The sequence below is a fragment of the Rana temporaria genome, chromosome 1, assembly GCF_905171775.1.
Source record: "Rana temporaria chromosome 1, aRanTem1.1, whole genome shotgun sequence".
NCBI classification, from domain to species: Eukaryota; Metazoa; Chordata; class Amphibia; order Anura; family Ranidae; genus Rana; species Rana temporaria.
In genome coordinates this window covers 376,364,763-376,386,066 of record NC_053489.1, presented here as the reverse complement: position 1 = coordinate 376,386,066, position 21,304 = coordinate 376,364,763, and the positions used below count along the sequence as shown (strand labels likewise).

At 44.4% G+C, this 21,304-nt stretch overlaps 1 long non-coding RNA gene across 2 annotated transcripts; it reads right to left on the bottom strand.

The window, feature by feature from the left end:
• Window positions 1-8,163: 8,163 nt before the first annotated feature.
• Window positions 8,164-8,821, bottom strand: LOC120924948. 2 transcript variants are annotated; one of them, XR_005746484.1, is made up of 3 exons: window positions 8,630-8,821; window positions 8,332-8,530; window positions 8,164-8,193 (listed from the first exon to the last, which is right to left on the bottom strand). It is a non-coding gene; the product is annotated as an uncharacterized LOC120924948 (long non-coding RNA). The 2 variants fall into 2 exon arrangements; XR_005746483.1 differs by lacking the exon at window positions 8,164-8,193 and having other exon boundaries at window positions 8,331-8,530.
• Window positions 8,822-21,304: the final 12,483 nt, after the last annotated feature.

Below are 21,304 nucleotides of genomic sequence, written 5' to 3'. Positions count from 1 at the left end.
TTTCCAGTAAGAAAAAACAGCAGATTTTGACGTTTGTACACAAATCCTCTATATGTACTAAGGTTCAAGAGACTAACTACAAAATCATGACGCAATGGTATCGGACCCAAGCCCTCCTTAGTACACTTTTCCAGTCAGCGTCGGATCTGTGCTGGTGCTGTGAATGAGAGACGGGCACATTGCTTCACATCTTCTGGTCGTGCCCACTGCTGACACCATTTTGGACGGAGGTGAAGCGGATATCTCAGAAATTCACGAGCCGCCAGATGATCCGGCGTACTTTCTGTTACATTCCAATAAACACCCCTACACGCACTTACAAGAGATCTGTTGTCCGGCACCTTCTGGATGCAGCCAAGGCATGTATCCCTATGTGCTGGAAATCACCGAACCCACCTACCATTGCTATGTGGCTGCGGAGGGTGGACGATATCAGCAGGATGGAGGACCTGATTCTCACGAACCAAGATAGACATGAGTTATACAAGCAAACTTGGCAACTCTGGAACATCTACACTTACTCAGAGGAGGGACAGACCCTTAGAGGACTGACTTAGAACCTCAGACGAGAACCTACCCTCTTAACGACCGCTGCATGTATATGTACGTCCACATAATGGCACGTACAGGCATATGGGCGTACATGTACGTCCCTGCCTTTCCGCGGGTCAGGGGTCCGATCGGGACCCCCCCGGTACATACGGCGGTCGTTTCTATCGTGGGAGCGATCCGGGATGAGGGGGCGGCTATTCGTTTCTAGCCACCCCCTCGCGATCGCTCCCAGCGAATCTGCTTCCTCCTCTGCCTGCCCTGCCTGTGTAAGTGTAAACACAGGCAGGGAGGAAGTGATGTCATCTCTCCTCTGGCGGTCTTTTTCGTCCGGATCCAGAGGAGAGAAGACATCAGTACAGTGAGTTGCACCAACAGCACACTGACACAGTACACACAGGCACATAACCCCCCCCCCCCCAATCACCCCCCTGTCACAGTGTCACTGTTTGCAGTGTTCATTTATTTTCTGATCACAGCATTTAGTGTCATTTGTGACAGAAAAAGGTGTTAGGGCAGTTAGCTTTAGGTCCAGGGTAGCCCCCTACCCCCCCTAATAAAGGTTAAACCCCTTGATCACCGCCCTAGTTAACCCTTTCACCCCCTATTGCCAGTGTCACTAAGCGATCGGTTTTCTGATCGCTGTATTAGTGTCACTGTTGCCGCTAGGTAGCTAGTTTTTTTGAGGTTCGCCGCCAGGTTTCTATAGCATTAGGTACCCCCATAAATAAAGGTTTTAGCCCCTGATTGCCCCTAGAGTTACCCCTTTCACCAGTGATCACCGTATAAGTGTCACTGGTGACGCAGGTTAGCCAGTTATTTAGGTTTTTAGAAAGCGTCAGGTACCCCCATATATTACCTAATAAAGGTTTTAACCCCCTGATTGCCCCCTAGTTAACCCTTTAACCAGTGATCATCGTATAAGTGTTACGGTTGACGCTGGTTGGTTAGTTTGCTGTTTATAGCATCAGGGCACCCGCCGTATATATATCCCAATAAAGGTTTAACCCCCTGATCGCCTGGCGGGTGATATAAATTACATTTTAGCGTCAGTCAGGGTCTGCGTCGCCCCTGGCAGCGTAAGGTTAGTGCCAGTAACGCTTACACCCACGCGCAAAGCATACACCCCCCTTAGTGGTATAGTATCTGAACGGATCGATACCTGATCTGATCAGATCTATACTACCCAGCAGTTTAGGGTACCCAAAAACGCATTGTTAGCGGAATCAGCCCAGATACCAGCTAGCACCTGTGTTTTCCCCCTCTGCCCAGCCCAACCCACCCAAGTGCAGTATCAATCGATCACTGTCACTTACAAAACACAAGACGCATAACTGCAGCATTCGCAGAGACAGGCCTGATCCCTGCGATCGCTAACAGTTTTTTTTTAAGCGCTTTCTACGTTTGTTTTTCTACAGACCTGTGAATCCTTACTATTGTACCACTAAATTTAGAGCCCAAATGGCAAAGCGAATGTACAATAGTAAGCAGGCCTACGAGTTCATGAGCATGACAGATAGTGAAGAGGAGGAGGTCACGCATCTGTCAGATTCTGGCTCAGAATACAAACCCGTTTACGACAGCGGCTCCATGCCAGATAGCTCTGACGACGAAGTTGTGGTCCCTGCTAAGGCCCAGGCGTACCCGACCCCGTTCTGATGTTGTCGAGCAGCAAGAACCGCATGACCGTTGTATGGAGCAGAGAAGTACTAGCGCCGCTATTCCTTCTGATGAACTGGCAAGCACCAGCGGCCTAGTACACCCTGGTCTTTCATCCAGTACTGCAGTATCACGTGGTGACGTGGCGAGTCCCATAAGTGCAGTTCAAGCTGGCGAGATGGCAAGCACAAGTAGTGTCCCGCTGCCACCAAAAAGAAGACAGACAGGCCCGTCGTGCAGATAGTGCCCTTCCTGCAGAATTTGCCTATCCTGATTGGGTCCCCACCACTTCTGCAGCACCCGTACTTCCCCCATTCACTGGCCAACCCGGTATTCAGGTGGATACAGTTGATTTTACGTCACTTGATTTCTATTCGCTGTATTTCATGGAAGATCTCTATGGATCTATTGTGGACCAGAGTAATTTATATGCTGGTACCTACATCGCCGCTAATCCCCAGTCTCTCCTTGCCAAAGAATGGAAACCAATTACGGTTTCCGAATTTAAGACCTTTCTGGGCCTTACCCTCAACATGGGCATACACAAATTTCCGAAGTTGCGGATGTATTGGTCCATCCAATTCACAATATGCCCATATTCTCTGCTCACATGGCCAGGAATCGATACGAGGCGATCCTGCGGTTCCTGCATTTCAGTGACAATGCACTTAGTCGTCCGCGTGGAGACCCTGAATTTGACCGGCTCTACAAAATTCGGCCCCTCATAAACCATTTCAACGAACGTTATGCAGCCTTGTTTTATCCCCAGCAAGTTGTATGCGTTGATGAGTCCCTGATTAAATTTTCTGGCCGCTTGTCTTTCAAGCAGTTCCTTCCCAGCAAGCGTGCCAGATACGGGGTCAAGCTCTATAAACTCTGTGACAGGGCAACAGGCTACACATGGAGCTTTAGGGTTTATGAGGGCAAAGATAGTCGGGGAGAGCCGGAAGGATGCCCAGATTACATGGGGAGCGCTGACAAGATCGTGTGGGACTTGGTGTCACCCTTATTCGGAAAGGGGTACCACTTGTATGTGAACAATTATTATAGCAGCGTGCCACTTTTTATTCACTTGTTTGATCGTCAGATTGGAGCATGTGGCACCATGCGACCTAATCACTGGGGCTTTCCCCAGAGGCTTGTAGATTCATGTCTTAGGCTGGGGGCGAGAGCCTGCTGCAAGTCTAATAATTTGCTCGCTGTGAAGTGGCAGGACAATAAGAATTTTTTCATTCTTACCACCCTTCATGCAGACACGAAAGTCCAAATTCGTACGGCGGCTGGTGTTGTGGAGAAACCCCTCTGTGTCCACGAATATAACCAAAATATGGAAGGGGTGGACCTCAACGACCAGTTGATGGCGCCGTATCATATTGCCCGTAAGGCGAGACGCTGGTACAAAAAAGTGTCTATTTATTCCAATTGACTTTAATGGATGCTTATGTCTTATACAAAGCTTCAGGACAGAATGGATCCTTCCTTGAATTCCAGGAGGATATCATCACAGAACTCCTGTATCCAGGCGGTTCTACACCTCACCATCCCCTACCAAATGCAGTAAGCCGACTGCATGAGAGGCATTTTTCATATGCCCTCGAGAGTACCCCTACCCAACGAGCCCCCCAAAGAAAATGTTGTGTCTGTACCAAGCGCGGATTTAGGCGTGACACCCGTTATTTTTGTCCCCAATGTCCTGCCGATCCTGGTCTTTGTATCGGTGAATGTTTTGAATGCTTCCACACACGAGTGAAGTATTAGCATAGGGTAAAACATTTCACAGGCTAGGCACACTTACACAGGGTCTCCCAAGATGCCATCGCATTTTGAGAGACCCAAACCTGGAACCGAAAGGTTGAACAGTTACAAAAAAAGTGTTTAAAAGTAAAAAATAAAAACACAAAAAATATATAAAATAAAAAAAACAAAAATAGTTGTCGTTTTATTGTTCTCTAGTCTCTCTCTATTGTTCTGCTCTTTTTTACTGTATTCTATTCTGCAAAGTTTTATTATGTTTTTTTCATGCTTGCTTTTCAGGTATGTAATTTACTTTACTGTTTTCAGGTACGCCATTCAGCTGTTGCGCGGACTTATTTATCTTGACAGCAACAGCGTTTGCTCCCACGATATATAAAGCCGCGACTCCAACGCTGTAGGAGGTGATTTCACCACCACAGTTAAAAAAAGAGCATATATGCCGAAGCATGGGGGCATTAGGGGGCGGAGGAGCGGTTTTGCTCCTAATGCCGCGTACATGCGGTTGACATTCCTACGGACGCTTTCCCGTGGAAAAGTCAGACCGTGTGTACACGGCATAGAAAAGTCAGACCGTGTGTACGCGGCATAGAAAAGTCAGACCGTGTGTACGCGGCATAACTTTTTTGCGGGAGGATGCCCCTATGCTTCGGCATATATAAATGGTGCATGTATGCCCATCATTAGAAGTGGGTGGATGAAGGGAGGTATTCTAATGGTGGGCATACCCACCGATCAATCTTTTTTTCGTTCAGCCAACAGGCTGCATGAAAAAAAAAGATTACAATACATGTCCAACAAGAACCATCTGTTGTGCTTTTTTAAGGTCATTTTTACCCGCACAGTAATTTACTTTGAATTCTTTTATAATGAAGATATTTTTAAATACAAGACAATCTATATGACATAGTCTGTAATATGAAACTTATTCACGGAGACGTATAATCATACAAAATAGCTAATTTATTGGTAGACAAATTATGAATATTTACATGAAATTAAAATACCAGTTGCGTTACATTAACGACTTGAAATTCAATAAAATACCCCCAAAATGGGCATGCAATACCTTTGATTTGTGTCATGGTAAGTCCTCAAGATAACTTTATGTAAATGACAATGGAACAAAAGCGTCTATTTCACATGCCCAACCGTTACTATACTGCAGGTAAGTAAGTGGTTAACAATGTGAAATATATTGAACGTTTGTTTTGTCAATAAAATTGGAACTATGTAAAAATAAAAATATAATTAAAACTGTACTCTTTAAGGAAAAATTACCAGTTATTGATTATGAGAACAAACCATCACTACAGCATATTCAATACTTCAATATTTCAATATTTATAGGGAACAACAATAGATTTTAGATAAAATCAAAAATGACATAGTTACCAATTCCCAAGATGGCTATTTCCTATTGGCAAGTGACCACAGCCAAAATCGTTGCAGTCTTCATGCATAGTGCAAGTTTGCCCCCTCCCCATCGGAGTCAGTCCTCCCTGTATCATACTTCAGTCATTGCTTCATTCCTGCTCTCATGGGGCGCTCCTATTGATGGGGTCTTCTTTCATTCTTTCTTTCTGAGCTTTCTTACACTCTAATTTTATATCGATCAGAACAATAGGACCATAAAGATCATACTCAGTTCTGCCCATCTGACAACTGTCCTTAACTCATAGGCCTGTGGCACATATGGGCGTTCCTGTCAAGACGTGTCTGGTTTCTCTTGGCTGACAGCTTAATAATTAACTTGTTCTCTGGGCTTGGAGAACCTCAAGTAATATCACTTCCAACCACTAGGTGTCTCACCTTTATTGTGAGATAATCCATTCGTTAATATTTATATTTTGGGGGAAACTATCAATATATATGTATACATATATATCTATATATACCTATACACATACCCATTCTAATAACTCTTCATTTCATAAAATATTGCAAAATTAGTATACCTTTGCATCCCACATAGTATGCTTATTTATATTCCTGTATAACCGTATATTTCCCAACAACATTCTTTCCAATCATGCATAGGTTTACATCTCAATCAATGCAAAATAGTTATTAATGTGGATACATGAATTATTTTGATATGTGTTTGGATATGTGTTATAGGTTAATTCACGTTTTTATAATCACAATGTGATATCTTTCATAATGTTGATTAGCTTCTTTAAAGCACTTCTATTTATAAAACAAATTTCTCATATAATTCTTTCTTCTAACAAAGTTCTAAATTAACGGATGCAATGGTTATACATTTCCCTCGGTCCTAAGATGTCATTGATAATCTAAACATTACTTATTATTTATTTCATATCAACATATATTCTTTTAATACCATGTGTATTTTAAAATATCTCTGACTTGTATCATATTATATGTCCGTCTCATAGATGGAGGCCTATCTTTGTCCTTGGTGTTTAATTAACTGGGTTCTTTTGCCATTGTCTAATACACAGCTGAGACAATACTGCCTGTTTTGCTTAGGGCAACCTTATTCTCTGATACAATGGGAGTTATTTTACTTCCATGTGATAATAGCAGTTAGGTATCTGTGAAAACTTTCCCGATGGCAAGATAACTAACCAGCGGTGATAGTACACCTCTTCTTGTTTATTCACCAAAGTTGGGATGACACACTTTTTGTTCGGTGATGAAAGTTTCCATTGTTCAGACTTTCACCCAAGCTTGTAAAAGTTAGAGATAGCCAATGTATTGGGAACTGGGAAAATATGAGCCAAGTGTTTTTAGCCTTCAATGGCTGAAATCCTTCCATATACAATGTCTCACCTCAAATTTGAGGCCTAATGGACTATTTTTGTCGGTAAATATTAAAATATATTATTATTATCTTCGCCAAAACCCATGACACATCAACGTACTGGTATGTTGCTGGACTTTGAATGGTTATACCAGAATGATGCCTGCGGGTTTAGGCATCATCTTGGTATCATTCTTTTCAGCCAGCGGTAGGCTTTCATGTAAAAGCAGTCCTAGCGACTAATTAGCCTCTAGACTGCTTTTACATTCAGTGGGAGGGAATGTCCCCCGTCCCCCCCCCGGATATAAACAGCGCCATTGGGAAAGCATTTTATCACACCTATCTTGGTGTGCTCAGATGCTTTGAGGGCAAAGGAAAGATCTAGGGTCTAATAGACCCCAGTTTTTTTAAAAAAAAGTACCTGTCACTAACTATTGCTATCATAAGGGATATTTACATTCCCTGAGATAACAATAAAAATGGTAAAAAATAAATTAAATGGAAGGAACAGTTTACAAATAAAATTAAAAAAGCGAAATAAATATATATAAAAAAATAAAAACAAGCATCCCTGTCCCCCCCCCCCCCTGCTCTTGCACAAAGGCAAGCGTTGGTCTGGAGTCGTATGTAAACCGCAATTGCACCATGCATGTGAGGTATCACCGCGAAGGGCAGATCGATGGCAGTCATTTTAGCAGTAGACCTCCTCTGTAAATCTAATGTGGTAACCTGTAAAGGCTTTTAAAAATGTATGTAGTTTGTCGCCACTGCGCGTTTGTGTGCAATTTTAAAGTATGTCGTGTTTGGTATGCATGTACTCGGCCTAAGATCATCATTTTTATTTCATCAATAATTTGGGCAATATAGTGTGTTTTCGCGCTTTAAAAAAAAAAAAGTGTATTTTTTCCCCAAAAAATGAGTTTGAAAAAACGCAACACCCACCATTTTAATCTGTAGGGCCTTTGTGTTAAAATATATAATGTTTGGGGGTTCAACTTAACTTTCTTGCAAAAAAAAAATATGTTTTTTTGTAAACAAACAGTGTCAGAAAGGGCTTTGTCTTCAAGTGGTTAGAAGAGTGGGTGATGTGTGACATAAGCTTCTAAATGTTGAAAGGATTTGGCTCATGTATGGAGGCATGAGGTTGCCAACATCTCTATATCAATTGAAAAAGATGAATACCTCTAAATGAGGTGAGATTTTTCGGGCAACCAAAAAAATATAGTGACAACTAGGTCATAAAAATATATAAATTTTAATACATTAATTTACAGCATAAACATTTCATAATGACAACATTAATTAAAAGAAGGGGGGGGGGGAAGGAAAAAATTATTACTGCTGGAAGATCACCACACACCCCAGGACTAGGCTAAGGGTATAGGTGATCATTAATCCGACGCGTTTCAGATGTCTCAGTAATACATCTTTCTTCAGGGAATAGAAAGCAGCAAGAGTTTTTCCTAAAACAAAAGAAAAGTATATAATAACATACAGAGTATATACCTGTAACCAAAGATTTGTTCTTTGACATTTGCAACATGTAGAGAAAAGGGGGGAGAGATGGAAAGCTCAATATGTAAAAGGAAAAAGGAACTCACCCCTTTCCAGACACAGAGCGCCTAGATCATCCCCATGGAGCTTGTGTGTAAGCCGCAATCAGGGCAACCAAACCAGATGGTGTACTTAATGTCCATAACGATCCCCCAATCCAGAGGACTCCATAACCATGGGGGGGTGGAGTGACATAAGTCTCCACAAAGGAGTCAGCAGTCATAGGACAAATAAAAAGTATAATGGCTGGGGAGAGATTTGGGTAAATATGTACAGGGAGGGTATTAGATTCTTCACTAAAAGGTGAGACCAAGAATAAAAACAAACTCCCTAGAATGTACTTACCACTCCCAATGCATCAGCTCAAAGGTGAACAGCCATTCCAGTCAAAGAAAGGAAAGCAAACTTGACCAGAAGACAAAATAACCTCCAGCTCCAACAGGTGAGGGGAGGAAAGTGAATGCTGACAGGGAAACCCCCCCTGACTACCCTTTATACTTACTTTGAGGATGATGGACCTCAGGTGTGGATGATCCATTCACTCCGACGGTGTAACAGCTGTTCCTTGAATGGAATAATTGGTTGTAGGTGGAGCAGTAAATAGACATTTGGGGATCAGCTGAAGTGATTCCTATCCTCCAAATTCCCCATGTTTGACGTGCAAACAGCGCGCCCACTACTGACGTCAGCGTCAGGTGGCCGAGCTCTGATCAATCAGGGCACGACACCGTGGACATGCCGCCGGTGACGCGCCTCCTGCGCGTCACACAGCACATGACTCACGGCGTCTAGCGTGATCCCAGAATACCAAAGGGTCATGTGACGACCGCGCACCCAATCAGGTGCATGAGACGTCAGACGACCGAACGCGAACGCAACACACACAGTGGTGCCACCCACTGTACGCGTCACAGCGACGCGAACGAAATGCGCCCAACGACCAGACAGGGAGAAACAAGGAAGTGTCCGCACAGAAGGGGCGGAAATCACCACCCGCTCCAGAGATCCTAACAGTCCATAGATTTAGACAGCAGCAATAAAATTGCAGTTTCGGGGCATCATTAAACAGGGGACCCGGGGAAACAAGAGAATCCAAAAGCAAAAAACAAATACAGGGCAAAAATGGAACCATTGGAGGAACGTTTAGTGGAGTGAGGGTAAATTCCTGAGGATAGGGCAAAGATATTCACTGTGCCTAGATGTCTCAGAGCTGAAAGATAAGAAAATCTGACAGTTAAAAGGGAGATAGAGTCACCACTGCCGGGTATGGGAGAGCCTCTAGGGCATAAAATGCCCCTGGGGCGGGCACCAAGGTGCTACTCTCCCCCGGCAGTGGATGGAGGAGCCCTCTTGTGATTGGTTAAGATAAGACCATAACGGACATCAACAACATCCAGAAAGGGCCGGTGAAAAAGCGGTACTTGACACACATAGCTCCTGGTTGGGAAGCCACAGGGTGCACTGTCAACAAATCATCAATGGTTGATCACAGGTTTACAGTCAAAGATTTCATGTATAAATCCAAGAAGAAAACTTTTAGCTCATACATTTACAAAATTATAATCATACAATAATTTACAAATATAAATCCTACTTATTACAGATCTCAACCTAAGATCCCAGTATACCACAAGGTACAATTAAGGTTAGAATAGGGAGGGGGGGAGGAAAGAAGGGGGGTGGGGGGACAAATTTTAACAATTAGTCGGTTCAGGGGAAGGGGAAGGGGCAGTGGGATGATATCCCAGTAGCATATGGGGGCTAGTCCGTTTTCCCCGAACTGAACCCCTCTAGGAAGGGCCTAAAGCTCTCCATCTCATTGAGTCCTGGAAAGGTTGTAGCTTTAAGGCATCTGATCCAGCGCATCTCGCGCTGGAGGAGTACCTTGTTCCAGTCCCCCCCACGTAGAGGGATATGTATTCTGTCAAGAACGGAAAAATTGACTTTGGGCATATGGTACCCATGTGCTTTGGCCACGTGTCTCCCAAGGGGTAAATATAAATTGCCAATTCTCATGGAATGCATGTGTTTTTCCACTCTTTTATAAAGGGGTTGTTTGGTCTTGCCAACGTAGAAGGAACCACACTGGCACTGCATGAGGTAGACTACTCCCCGTGTGGTACAGTTGGCAAAATGTTTTAGCGAGAGAGTCTCCCCATTGGGCAATGCCAGTGTGGTCCTCCTGCCAATGACCTCACATTGCGCGCAATGTCCACATGGGAAGGTCCCATGGGTCTTGCAGGGGTCCTTGGTAGAGTTGCCTTTGTATTCGCTCCGAATACAAAGTGAAGAATCTAATACCCTCCCTGTACATATTTACCCAAATCTCTCCCCAGCCATTATACTTTTTATTTGTCCTATGACTGCTGACTCCTTTGTGGAGACTTATGTCACTCCACCCCCCCATGGTTATGGAGTCCTCTGGATTGGGGGATCGTTATGGACATTAAGTACACCATCTGGTTTGGTTGCCCTGATTGCGGCTTACACACAAGCTCCATGGGGATGATCTAGGCGCTCTGTGTCTGGAAAGGGGTGAGTTCCTTTTTCCTTTTACATATTGAGCTTTCCATCTCTCCCCCCTTTTCTCTACATGTTGCAAATGTCAAAGAACAAATCTTTGGTTACAGGTATATACTCTGTATGTTATTATATACTTTTCTTTTGTTTTAGGAAAAACTCTTGCTGCTTTCTATTCCCTGAAGAAAGATGTATTACTGAGACATCTGAAACGCGTCGGATTAATGATCACCTATACCCTTAGCCTAGTCCTGGGGTGTGTGGTGATCTTCCAGCAGTAATAATTTTTTCCTTCCCCCCCCCCCTTCTTTTAATTAATGTTGTCATTATGAAATGTTTATGCTGTAAATTAATGTATTAAAATTTATATATTTTTATGACCTAGTTGTCACTATATTTTTTTGGTTGCCCGAAAAATCTCACCTCATTTAGAGGTATTCATCTTTTTCAAGCTTCTAAATGTTGTGCATAAAATGCCAGGACAATTCAAAACCCCTGCCCAAATGACCTTATTTTGGAAAGTAGACACCCCAAGCTATTTGCTGAGGGGCATTACGAGTCCATGGAATATTTTATATTTTGCCACAAGTTGCGGCAATATGACAAACTGATTTTTTTTGCACACAGTTGTCACTAAATGATATATTGCTCACACATGTCATGGTTATATGTAGAATTGCACCCCAAAATACATTCTGCTGCTTCTCCTGAGTACGGGGATACCACATGTGTGGGACTTTTTGTGAGCCTAGCCGCGTACGGGGCCCCGAAAACCAAGCACCGCCTTCAAGATTTCTAAGGGCATACATTTTTTATTTCACTCCTCACTACCTATCACAGTTTTGAAGGCCATAAAATGCCAAGATGGCACACAACCCCCCCCAAATGACCCCATTTTGGAAAGAAGACACCCCAAGCTATTTGCTGTTGAGTCCATGGAATATTTAATTTTTTGGATTTTTGATTTTTTTTGGCCCCAAGTGATTGAATAATGACCAAAAAAAAATTCAAAAACGTTGTCACTAAATGATATATTTCTCTCACATGCCATGGGCATATGTGGAATTACACCCCAAAATACATTCTGCTGCTTCTCCTGAGTACGGGAATACCACATGGAGGGCAGCTATCAGGAATTATGGGGCCCCTTACACAGCTTCAGGCATGGGCCCCCTGGAGCAGAGAACCGGGGGGGGGGGGTGCTGCCGCCTGAAATTGAGAAGTGGGGGGGGGGCTGCTTACAAAAAAAAGAAGAAATAAAGAAAAATATATATAAAGAAGGGGGTAGCCATCTGGGGACTTCTGGGCCCTTTAATAAAATATATATATATATATATATATATATATATATATATATATATATATATATATACACAAATTATTATTTTTTTTATAAAAAAGAAATTACAAAAAAGCGGGGTTGCCATCTGGGACCTCTGGGCCCTTTAATAATAATAAAAAAAAGAAACCTCTGGGCCTTTTAATAAAAAAAAAATATATATCTATATATTTTTATATAATATATATATATATATAAAAAATAAACATTTATAAAAAAAAAAGGGGGTGTTGCCATCCCGGGCCCTGGGGACCTCTGGGCCCTTTAATAAAAACATAAACAATAAATATATATAAACAAAAATAAAAAAATAAACATTTATAACAAATAAAAAAAGGTTTTTTTTTGTGGGGACCTCTGAGCCCTTTAATAATAAAAAAAATATATATATAAAAAAAGAAATAAAATATAAAAAAAAAAAATATATATAAAAAAAGGGGGGTTGCCATCCGGGCCCTGGGGACCTCTGGGCCCTTTAACCACTTAAGGACCGCTGCATGTACATATACGTCGGCAGAATGGCACGGACAGGAACATCAACGTACCTGTACGTGCCTGCCTAGACCTGGGTCGGGGGTCCGATTGGACCCACCCCCCGGTACATGCAGCGGTTCCGTAGGCTTCAGGAGTGATCCGGGATGAGGGGGCAGCTATTCGTTTTCAGCCACCCCCTCGCAATTGCTCCCAGCCAATGCACGCACTCCCCCGCCTCTTCCTGTGCGAAAGTGTAAACACAGGAAGAGGGAATTGATGTGATCTCTCCTCGTGTCGGTCTTTTCGACCGCCGCTGAGGAGAGAAGACATCACATAGTAAGTTGCACCTAACAGTACACTGACACAGGTACACATTGGCACACTTACCCCCCCCGTCACCGCCGAACACCCCCCAGTCCCCTGTCACAGTATGTCACTGAATGCAGTGATCATTTATTTTCTGTTTACTGCATTTAGTGTCAGTGTGACAGAAAAAGTGTTAGGGCAGTTAGTCTTAGGCCCCTTTAGGTCCAGGGTAGCCCCCTACCCCCCCTAAATAAAGGTTTAACCCCTTGATCACCGCCCTAGTTAACCCTTTCACCCCCTATTGCCAGTGTCACTAAGCAATCGGTTTTCTGATCGCTGAATTAGTGTCACGGTTGCCGCTAGGCAGCTATTTTTTTTTTTGAGGTTCGCCGCCAGGTTCTATAGTTTTAGATACCCCCATAAATAAAGGTTTTAACCCCCTGATTGCCCCTAGAGTTAACCCTTTCACCAGTGATCACCGTATAAGTGTCACTGGTGACGCAGGTTAGCCAGTTAGTTATTTAGGTTTTTAGAAAGCGTCAGGTACCCCCATATATTACCTAATAAAGGTTTTAACCCCCTGATTGCCCCCTAGTTAACCCTTTCACCAGTGATCACCGTTTAAGTGTTACGGTTGACGCTGGTTAGTTAGTTTGCTGTTTATAGCATCAGGGCACCCGCCGTATATAACGCAATAAAGGTTTAACCCCCTGATCGCCCGGCGGGTGATATCAATTACATTTTAGCGTCAGTCAGGGTCTGCGTCGCCCCAGGCAGCGTTAGGTTAGTGCCAGTAACACTTTTAGGGTTCCCAGCAGTTTAGGGTACCCAAAAACGCATTGTTAGCGGAATCAGCCCAGATACCCGCTAGCACCTGCGTTTTGCCGCCCAGCCCAACCCACCCAAGTGCAGTATCGATCGATCACTGTCACTTCAAAAACACAACACACATAACTGCAGCGTTCGCAGACAGGCCTGATCCCTGCGATCGCTAACAGTTTTTTTTTCGAAACGTTTTCTACATTTTCCTTTCTATAGTCAGGTGCTTTTTTTACCTGTGAATCATCACCAGTGTACCACTAAATTTAGAGCCCAAAATGGCAAAGTGAATGTACACTGGTGAAGAGGCTTTTAGGATCCTGAGCATGTCAGATAGTGAAGAGAAGGTCACGCATCTGTCAGATTCGGGCTCAGAACACGATCCTATTTACTACAGCGGCTCCAGGTCAGATAGCTCTGACAACGGAGTTGTGGTCCCTGCTAAGGCCAGGCATACCCGACCCCGTTCTGATGTTGTTGAGCAGCAAGAACCACAGGACCCTTGTATGGAGCAGAGAGCCAGTACTAGCGCCGCTATTCCTTCTGGTGGATTGGCAAGCACCAGCGGCTTAGTACACCCTGGTCGTTCATCCAGCACTGCAGTATCACGTGGTGACGTGGCGAGTCCCATAAGTGGCCCGTCGTGCCCATAGTGTCCTTTCCTGCAGAATTCGCCTATCCTGATTGGGTCCCCACCACTTCTGCAGAACCGGTACTTCCCCCATTCACTGGCCAACCCGGTATTCAGGTGGATACAGCGAATTTTATGCCACTTGATTTTTATTCGCTGTATTTCACGGAAGATCTCTATAGATCTATTGTGGACCAGACTAATTTATATGCTGGTACCTACATCGCCGCTAATCCCCAGACCCTCCTTGCCAAAGAATGGAAACCTCTTGAGGTTTCCGAATTTAAGACCTTTCTGGGCCTTACCCTCAATATGGGCATACACCAATTTCCTCAGTTGCGCATGTATTGGTCCACAGAGCCAATTGACCATATGCCCATATTCTCTGCTCACATGGCCAGGAAACGATACGAGGCGATCCTGCGGTTCCTGCATTTCAGTGACAATGCACTTTGTCGTCCACTTGGAGACCCTGAATTTGACCGGCTCTACAAAATTCGGCCCCTCGTAAACCATTTCAACGAACGTTTTGCAGCCTTGTTTAATCCTCAGCAAGTTTTCTGTGTTGATGAGTCCCTAATTAAATTTTCTGGCCGCTTGTCTTTCAAGCAGTACCTTCCCAGCAAGTGTACGGGGTCAAGCTCTATAAGCTCTGTGACAGGGCAACAGGCTACACATGGAGCTTTAGGGTTTATGAGGGCAAAGATAGTGAGGTAGAGCCGGAAGGATGCCCAGATTACATGGGGAGCGCTGGCAAGATTGTTTGGGACTTGGTGTCACCCTTATTCGGAAAGGGGTACCACTTGTATGTGGACAATTATTATAGCAGCGTGCCACTTTTTAGTCACTTGTTTGATCGTCAGATTGGAGCATGTGGCACCGTGCGACCTAATCGCCGGGGCTTTCCCCAGAGGCTTGTAGATTCCCGTCTTAGGCTGGGGGCGAGAGCCTGCTGCAAGTGTAATAATTTGCTCGCTGTGAAGTGGCGGGACAATAAGAATGTTTTAGTTCTTACCACCCTTCACGCAGACACGACAGTAAAAATTCGTACGGCGACTGGTGTTGTGGAGAAACCCCTCTGTGTCCACGAATATAACCAAAATATGGGACGGGTGGACCTCAACGACCAGTTGATGGCGCCGTATCATATTGCCCGTAAGACGAGACGCTGGTACAAAAAAGTGTCTACATTTATTTCAATTGACTCTACTGAATGCTTTTGTTTTATACAAAGCTTCAGGACGGAATGGATCCTTCCTTCAATTCCAGAAGGATATCATCACAGAACTCCTGTATCCAGGCGTTTCTGTACCTCACCATCCCCTACCAAATGCAGTAAGCCGACTGCATGAGAGGCATTTTTCATATGCCCTCGAGAGTACCCCGTCCCAACGAGCCCCCCAAAGAAGATGTCGTGTCTGTAGCAAGCGCGGATTTAGGCGTGACACCCGTTATTTTTGTCCCCAATGTCCTGCCGATCCTGGTCTTTGTATTGGTGAATGTTTTGAACGCTTCCACACACGAGTTAATTATTAGTGTAGGGTAAAACATTTCACAGGCTAGGCACACTTACACAGGGTCTCCCAAGATGCCATTGCATTTTGAGAGACCCAAACCTGGAACCAAAAAGTCAAAAATCAAAAAACACAAAAAGAATATAAAATAAAAAAAACAAAAATAGTTGTCATTTTATTGTTCTCTCCCTCTCTATTCTCTCTCTTGTTCTGCTCTTTTTTACTGTATTCTATTCTGCAAAGTTTTATTGTTATGTTTTTTCATGCTTGCTTTTCAGGTATGTAATTTACTTTACTGTTTTCAGGTACGCCATTCAGCTGTTGCGCGGACTTATTTATCTTGACAGCAACAGCGTTTGCTCCCACGATATATAAAGCCGTGACTCCAGTGCTGTAGGAGGTGATTTCACCACCACAGTTAAAAAAAGAGCCGAAGCATGGGGGCATTAGTGGCGGAGGAGCGATTTTGCTCCTAATGCCGCGTACATACGCTTGACATTCCTACGGAGTCTTTCCCGTGGCAAAGTCTGACCATGTGTACACGGCATAAAAAAGTCTGACCATGTGTACACGGCATAGAAAAGTCCGACCGTGTGTACGCGGCATAACTTTTTTGCGGGAGGATGCCCCCATGCTTCGGCAAATATATATATATTTTTAGGCACAGGTTGCGTTAAAAAAAAAATATTTTTTTACTATGTTTTTTTTATTGGTATTTGCTGTGCAGGTATGGTATGATCTTACTGTTATACTGTAATGTTACTTTGTTTTAATGTTAACCATCATTTGCTTAGCAGGTACGCCATTCAGTTGCAGCGCGGATTTATTTAGCGTGACAGCAACAGCGTTTGCTCCCACGATATATATAAAGCCGCGACTCCAATGCTGTAGGAGGTGATTTCACCACCACAGTTCAAAAAAGAGCATATATGCCGAAGCATGGGGGCATTAGGGGCGGAGGATCGATTTTGCTCCTAATGCCGCGTACATACGGTTGACATTCCTACGGAGGCTTTCCCGTGGAAAAGTCTGACCATGTGTACACGGCATAGAAAAGTCCGACCGCGTGTATGCGGCATAACTTTTTTGCAGGAGGATGCCCCCATGCTTCGGCATATATAAATGGTGCATTATTAGAAGTGGGTGGATGAAGGGAGGTATTCTAATGGTGGGCATACCCACCGATTAATCCATATGTGGAATTACACCCCAAAATACATTCTGCTGCTTCTCCTGAGTACGGGAATACCACATGTGTGAGACTTTTTGGGAGCCTAGCCGCGTACGGGACCCCAAAAACCAATCACCGCCTTCAGGCTTTCTAAGGGTGTAAATTTTTGATTTCACTCCTCACTACCTATCACAGTTTCGAAGGCCATAAAATGCCAAAATAGCGCAAAAAAAACAAATGACCCCATTTTGGAAAGTAGACACCCCAAGGAAACTGCCGAGAGGCAGTTTTTGTCCAAAGTGATTGAATAATGACAGAAAAAAAAAAGTTGTCACTAAATGATATATTGCTCACACATGCCATGGTTATACGTGGAGTTGCACCCTAAAATACATTCTGCTGCTTCTTCTGAGTACGGGGATACTACATGTTTGGGACTTTTTGGGAGCCTAGCCGCGTACGGGACCCCGAAAACCAAGAACTGCCTTCAGCATTTCTAAGGGCGCAAATTTTTGATTTCACTCCTCACTACCTATCACAGTTTAGAAGGCCATAAAATGCCAAAATAGCACAAAACCCCCCCAAATGACCACATTTTGGAAAATAGACACCCCAAGCTATTTGCTGAGAGGCATGTTGAGTCCATGGAATATTTAATTTTTTTGCCCCAAGTGATTGAATAATGACCAAAAAAAAATGTACAAAACATTGTCACTAAATTATATATTTCTCACACATGCCATGGTTATATGTGGAATTGCACCCCAAAATACATTCTGCTGCTTCTCCTGAGTACAAGGATACCACATGTGTGGGACTTTTTGGGAGCCTAGCCACGTACGGGACCCCAAAAACCAATCACCGCCTTCAGGCTTTCTAAGGGTGTAAATTTTTGATTTCACTCCTCACCACCTATCAGTTTCGAAGGCCATAAAATGCCAAAATGTCCCAAAAAAAAACAAATGACCCCATTTTGGAAAGTAGACACCCCAAGCTATTTGCTGAGAGGCATGTTGAGTCCATGAAATATTTTTTTTTTTTCCCCAAGTGATTGAATAATGACCAAAAAAAATGTACAAAACATTGTCACTAAATGATATATTTGTCACACATGCCATGGTTATATGTGGAATTGCACCCACCCCAAAATACATTCTGCTGCTTCTCCTGAGTACAGGGATACCACACGTGTGGGACTTTTTGGGAGCCTAGCCGCGTATGAGACCCCGAAAACCAATGACCACCTTCAAGATTTCTAAGGACATACAATCTTGAAGGCAGTGCTTGGTTTTCGGGGGCCCCGTACGCGGCTAGGCTCCCAAAAAGTCCAACACATGTGGTATCCCCGTACTCAGGAGAAACAGCAGAATGTATTTTGGGGTGTAATTCCACATATGCCCATGGCATGTGTGAGAAATATATCATTTTTTTGGTCATTATTCAATGACTTGGGGCAAAAAAATGTAATATTCCATGGACTCAACATGTCTCTCAGCAAATAGCTTGGGGTGTCTTCTTTCCAAAATGGGGTCATTTGGGGGGGTTGTGTGCTATTTTGGCATTTTATGGCCTTCTAAACTGTGATAGGTAGTGAGAAGTGAAATCAAAAATTTGCGCCCTTAGAAATGCTGAAGGCGGTGCTTGGTTTTTGGGGCCCCATACGCCGCTAGGCTCCCAAAAAGTCCCAAACATGTGGTGTTGTGTGCCATATTGGCATTTTATGGCCTTCAAAACTGATAGGTAGTGAAATCAAAAATGTATGCCTGCTCTCTTGTACAGCAGGGAGAGCGAGAGATGGTAAGGCAGCGTAAACGGAGGACAGGAAATGCTGGAGATTTAGCAGGTGATTGGTTGCTAGGTGGTCCTAGCAACCAATAAAATCTTGTGGTTCAGAATAGGAAAGTGCAAAGGTAGGAACTAACACAGAGTTGGACATGGGGGGGGTACAGAGTTGGACAGGGGGGGGGTACAGAGTTGGACATGGGGGGGGTACAGAGTTGGACATGGGGGGGGTACAGAGTTGGACATGGGGGGGGTACAGAGTTGGACATGGGGGGGTACAGAGTTGGACATGGGGGGGTACAGAGTTGGACATGGGGGGTACAGAGTTGGACATGGGGGGGTACAGAGTTGGACATGGGGGGGTACAGAGTTGGACATGGGGGGGTACAGAGTTGGACATGGGGGGGTACAGAGTTGGACATGGGGGGGTACAGAGGTGGACATGGGGGGGTACAGAGGTGGACATGAGGGGGTACAGAGGTGGACCTGAGGGGGTACAGAGGTGGACATGGGGGGTACAGAGGTGAACACAGGTGGACGGGGGGAACAGAGGTGGAGGGGGTACAGAGGTGGACATGGGGGGTACAGAGATGGACATGGGTACAGAGGTGGACATGGGGGTACAAAGGTGAACACAGGTGGATGGGGGAACAGAGGTGGACATGGGGGGGGGTACAGAGGTGGACGGGGGTAGAGGTGGACATGGGAGGGGGGGTACAGAGGTGGACATGGGAGGGGGGGTACAGAGGTGGACATGGGAGGGGGGGTACAGAGGTGGACATGGGAGGGGGGGTACAGAGGTGGACATGGGAGGGGGGGTACAGAGGTGGACATGGGAGGGGGGGTACAGAGGTGGACATGGGGGGGTACAGAGGTGGACGGGAGTAGAGGTTGACATGAGGGGGTACAGAGGTGGACATGAGGGGGAACAGGGGTGGAGGGAGTACAGAGGTGGACATGGGGGGGTACAGAGGTGGAGGGGGGGCAGAGGTGGACATGAGGGGGTACAGAGGTGGATATGGGGGGTACAGAGGTGGACAGGGTATAGGTGGACGTGGAGGGGTTACAGAGGTTTACATGGGGGGTAAAAAGGTGGACATGAGGGGGTACAGAGGTGGACATGGGGGGTACAGAGATGAACCCAGAGGTGGACATGGGGGGTACAGCACCCTGAAACCAGCCAGGCCAGTACCGAGTACCCCGAGGTATGTGTGATTATTCTGTTAGTTTGACAAATTAACTTATTTTGTTTTTGTAAACTGGCACTTTAAATAAATTTTGCACTGTATTTTCTGTGAAATATATATGCATATGAGCGTATACTTTTTTTTGGTGGGGGAGTGGATCTTGGGTGGGAGTTCCCACACTTTTTTCCCCCCCAGGACTTGACCCCTGGCGAAAACCAATAAATATACGCTTATTGCGTTTTTTTTTTTTTTTTACTGAAGACGTGTGGCTGAATACGTTTTGGCCTAAATGTTTGACTAAAATTTAGTTTATTCAATATTTTTTACTTTTTGTTTTAAGAAAATCTATTTTTTTCAAAATTTACGGTCTTTTTCCGTTTATATCGCAGAAAATAAAAATCGCAGAGGCAATCAAATACCATCAAAAGAAAGCTCTATTTGTGGGAAGAAAAGGACGCAAATTTCGTTTCGGTACAACATTGCATGACCGCGCAATTACCAGTTAAAGCAGCGCAGTGCCAAATTGTAAAAACACCTCTGGGCATTAAGCTGCATATTGGTCCGGGGCTTAAGTGGTTAATAAGAGAGATCTGGCCCATCCCCTGGTGGGACTGAGAGACTGTTCTGATAGATACGAAGACCCTTGCTCGCGAGCTGTTCACCCCCCTCCTCCTTACCCCCCCAATGCTTTTTTTTTCTATGCATACTACCCATTCCTTGGAGGCCCACTAAAGTGGGGATCCCTCCTCTTTGCCCTCCCGGGAGATTCTCGGGTAGAACCAGTGCTTTCATTTATCTTCTTTCCTTTTCCTCTAACTCTTTTAGATAATGGAAAAAGAAGGGTGAGTCCGCAGACCCTATTTATCACATAACATCCTATAGGTGTACAGTGTTCTGTTGTTATAGGTGTGGGTGTGACGCGGGGGAGTGGATGGCGCACGTTTTGCGCTGACCGCCTGACACCAACTGCGAAATGGGCCTAGCAGAAACCTTGCTGTGCCCGTGTTTTTTTTTTTTTTATAGACGTGGGCACCTGCCGGAGATGTCAATATGTCTATTTTGCTGTTGTGGCCCATGTGGACGTGCCTTTTGTTGTGACTAAATAAAGAATTTTGGAAAAAAATGGGAGAAAAACCGTCTCGAAAAAAAGAAAAATTTCCTAAAATAAAAATAAAAAACATTTATGTTCTCCGTAGGGCTTCCTTCGCAGCTCTGTTCCCCTTCTATCCTTATTTCTCACTCCTGTGCTGGATAACGGATATGTATGTATGTTGTTG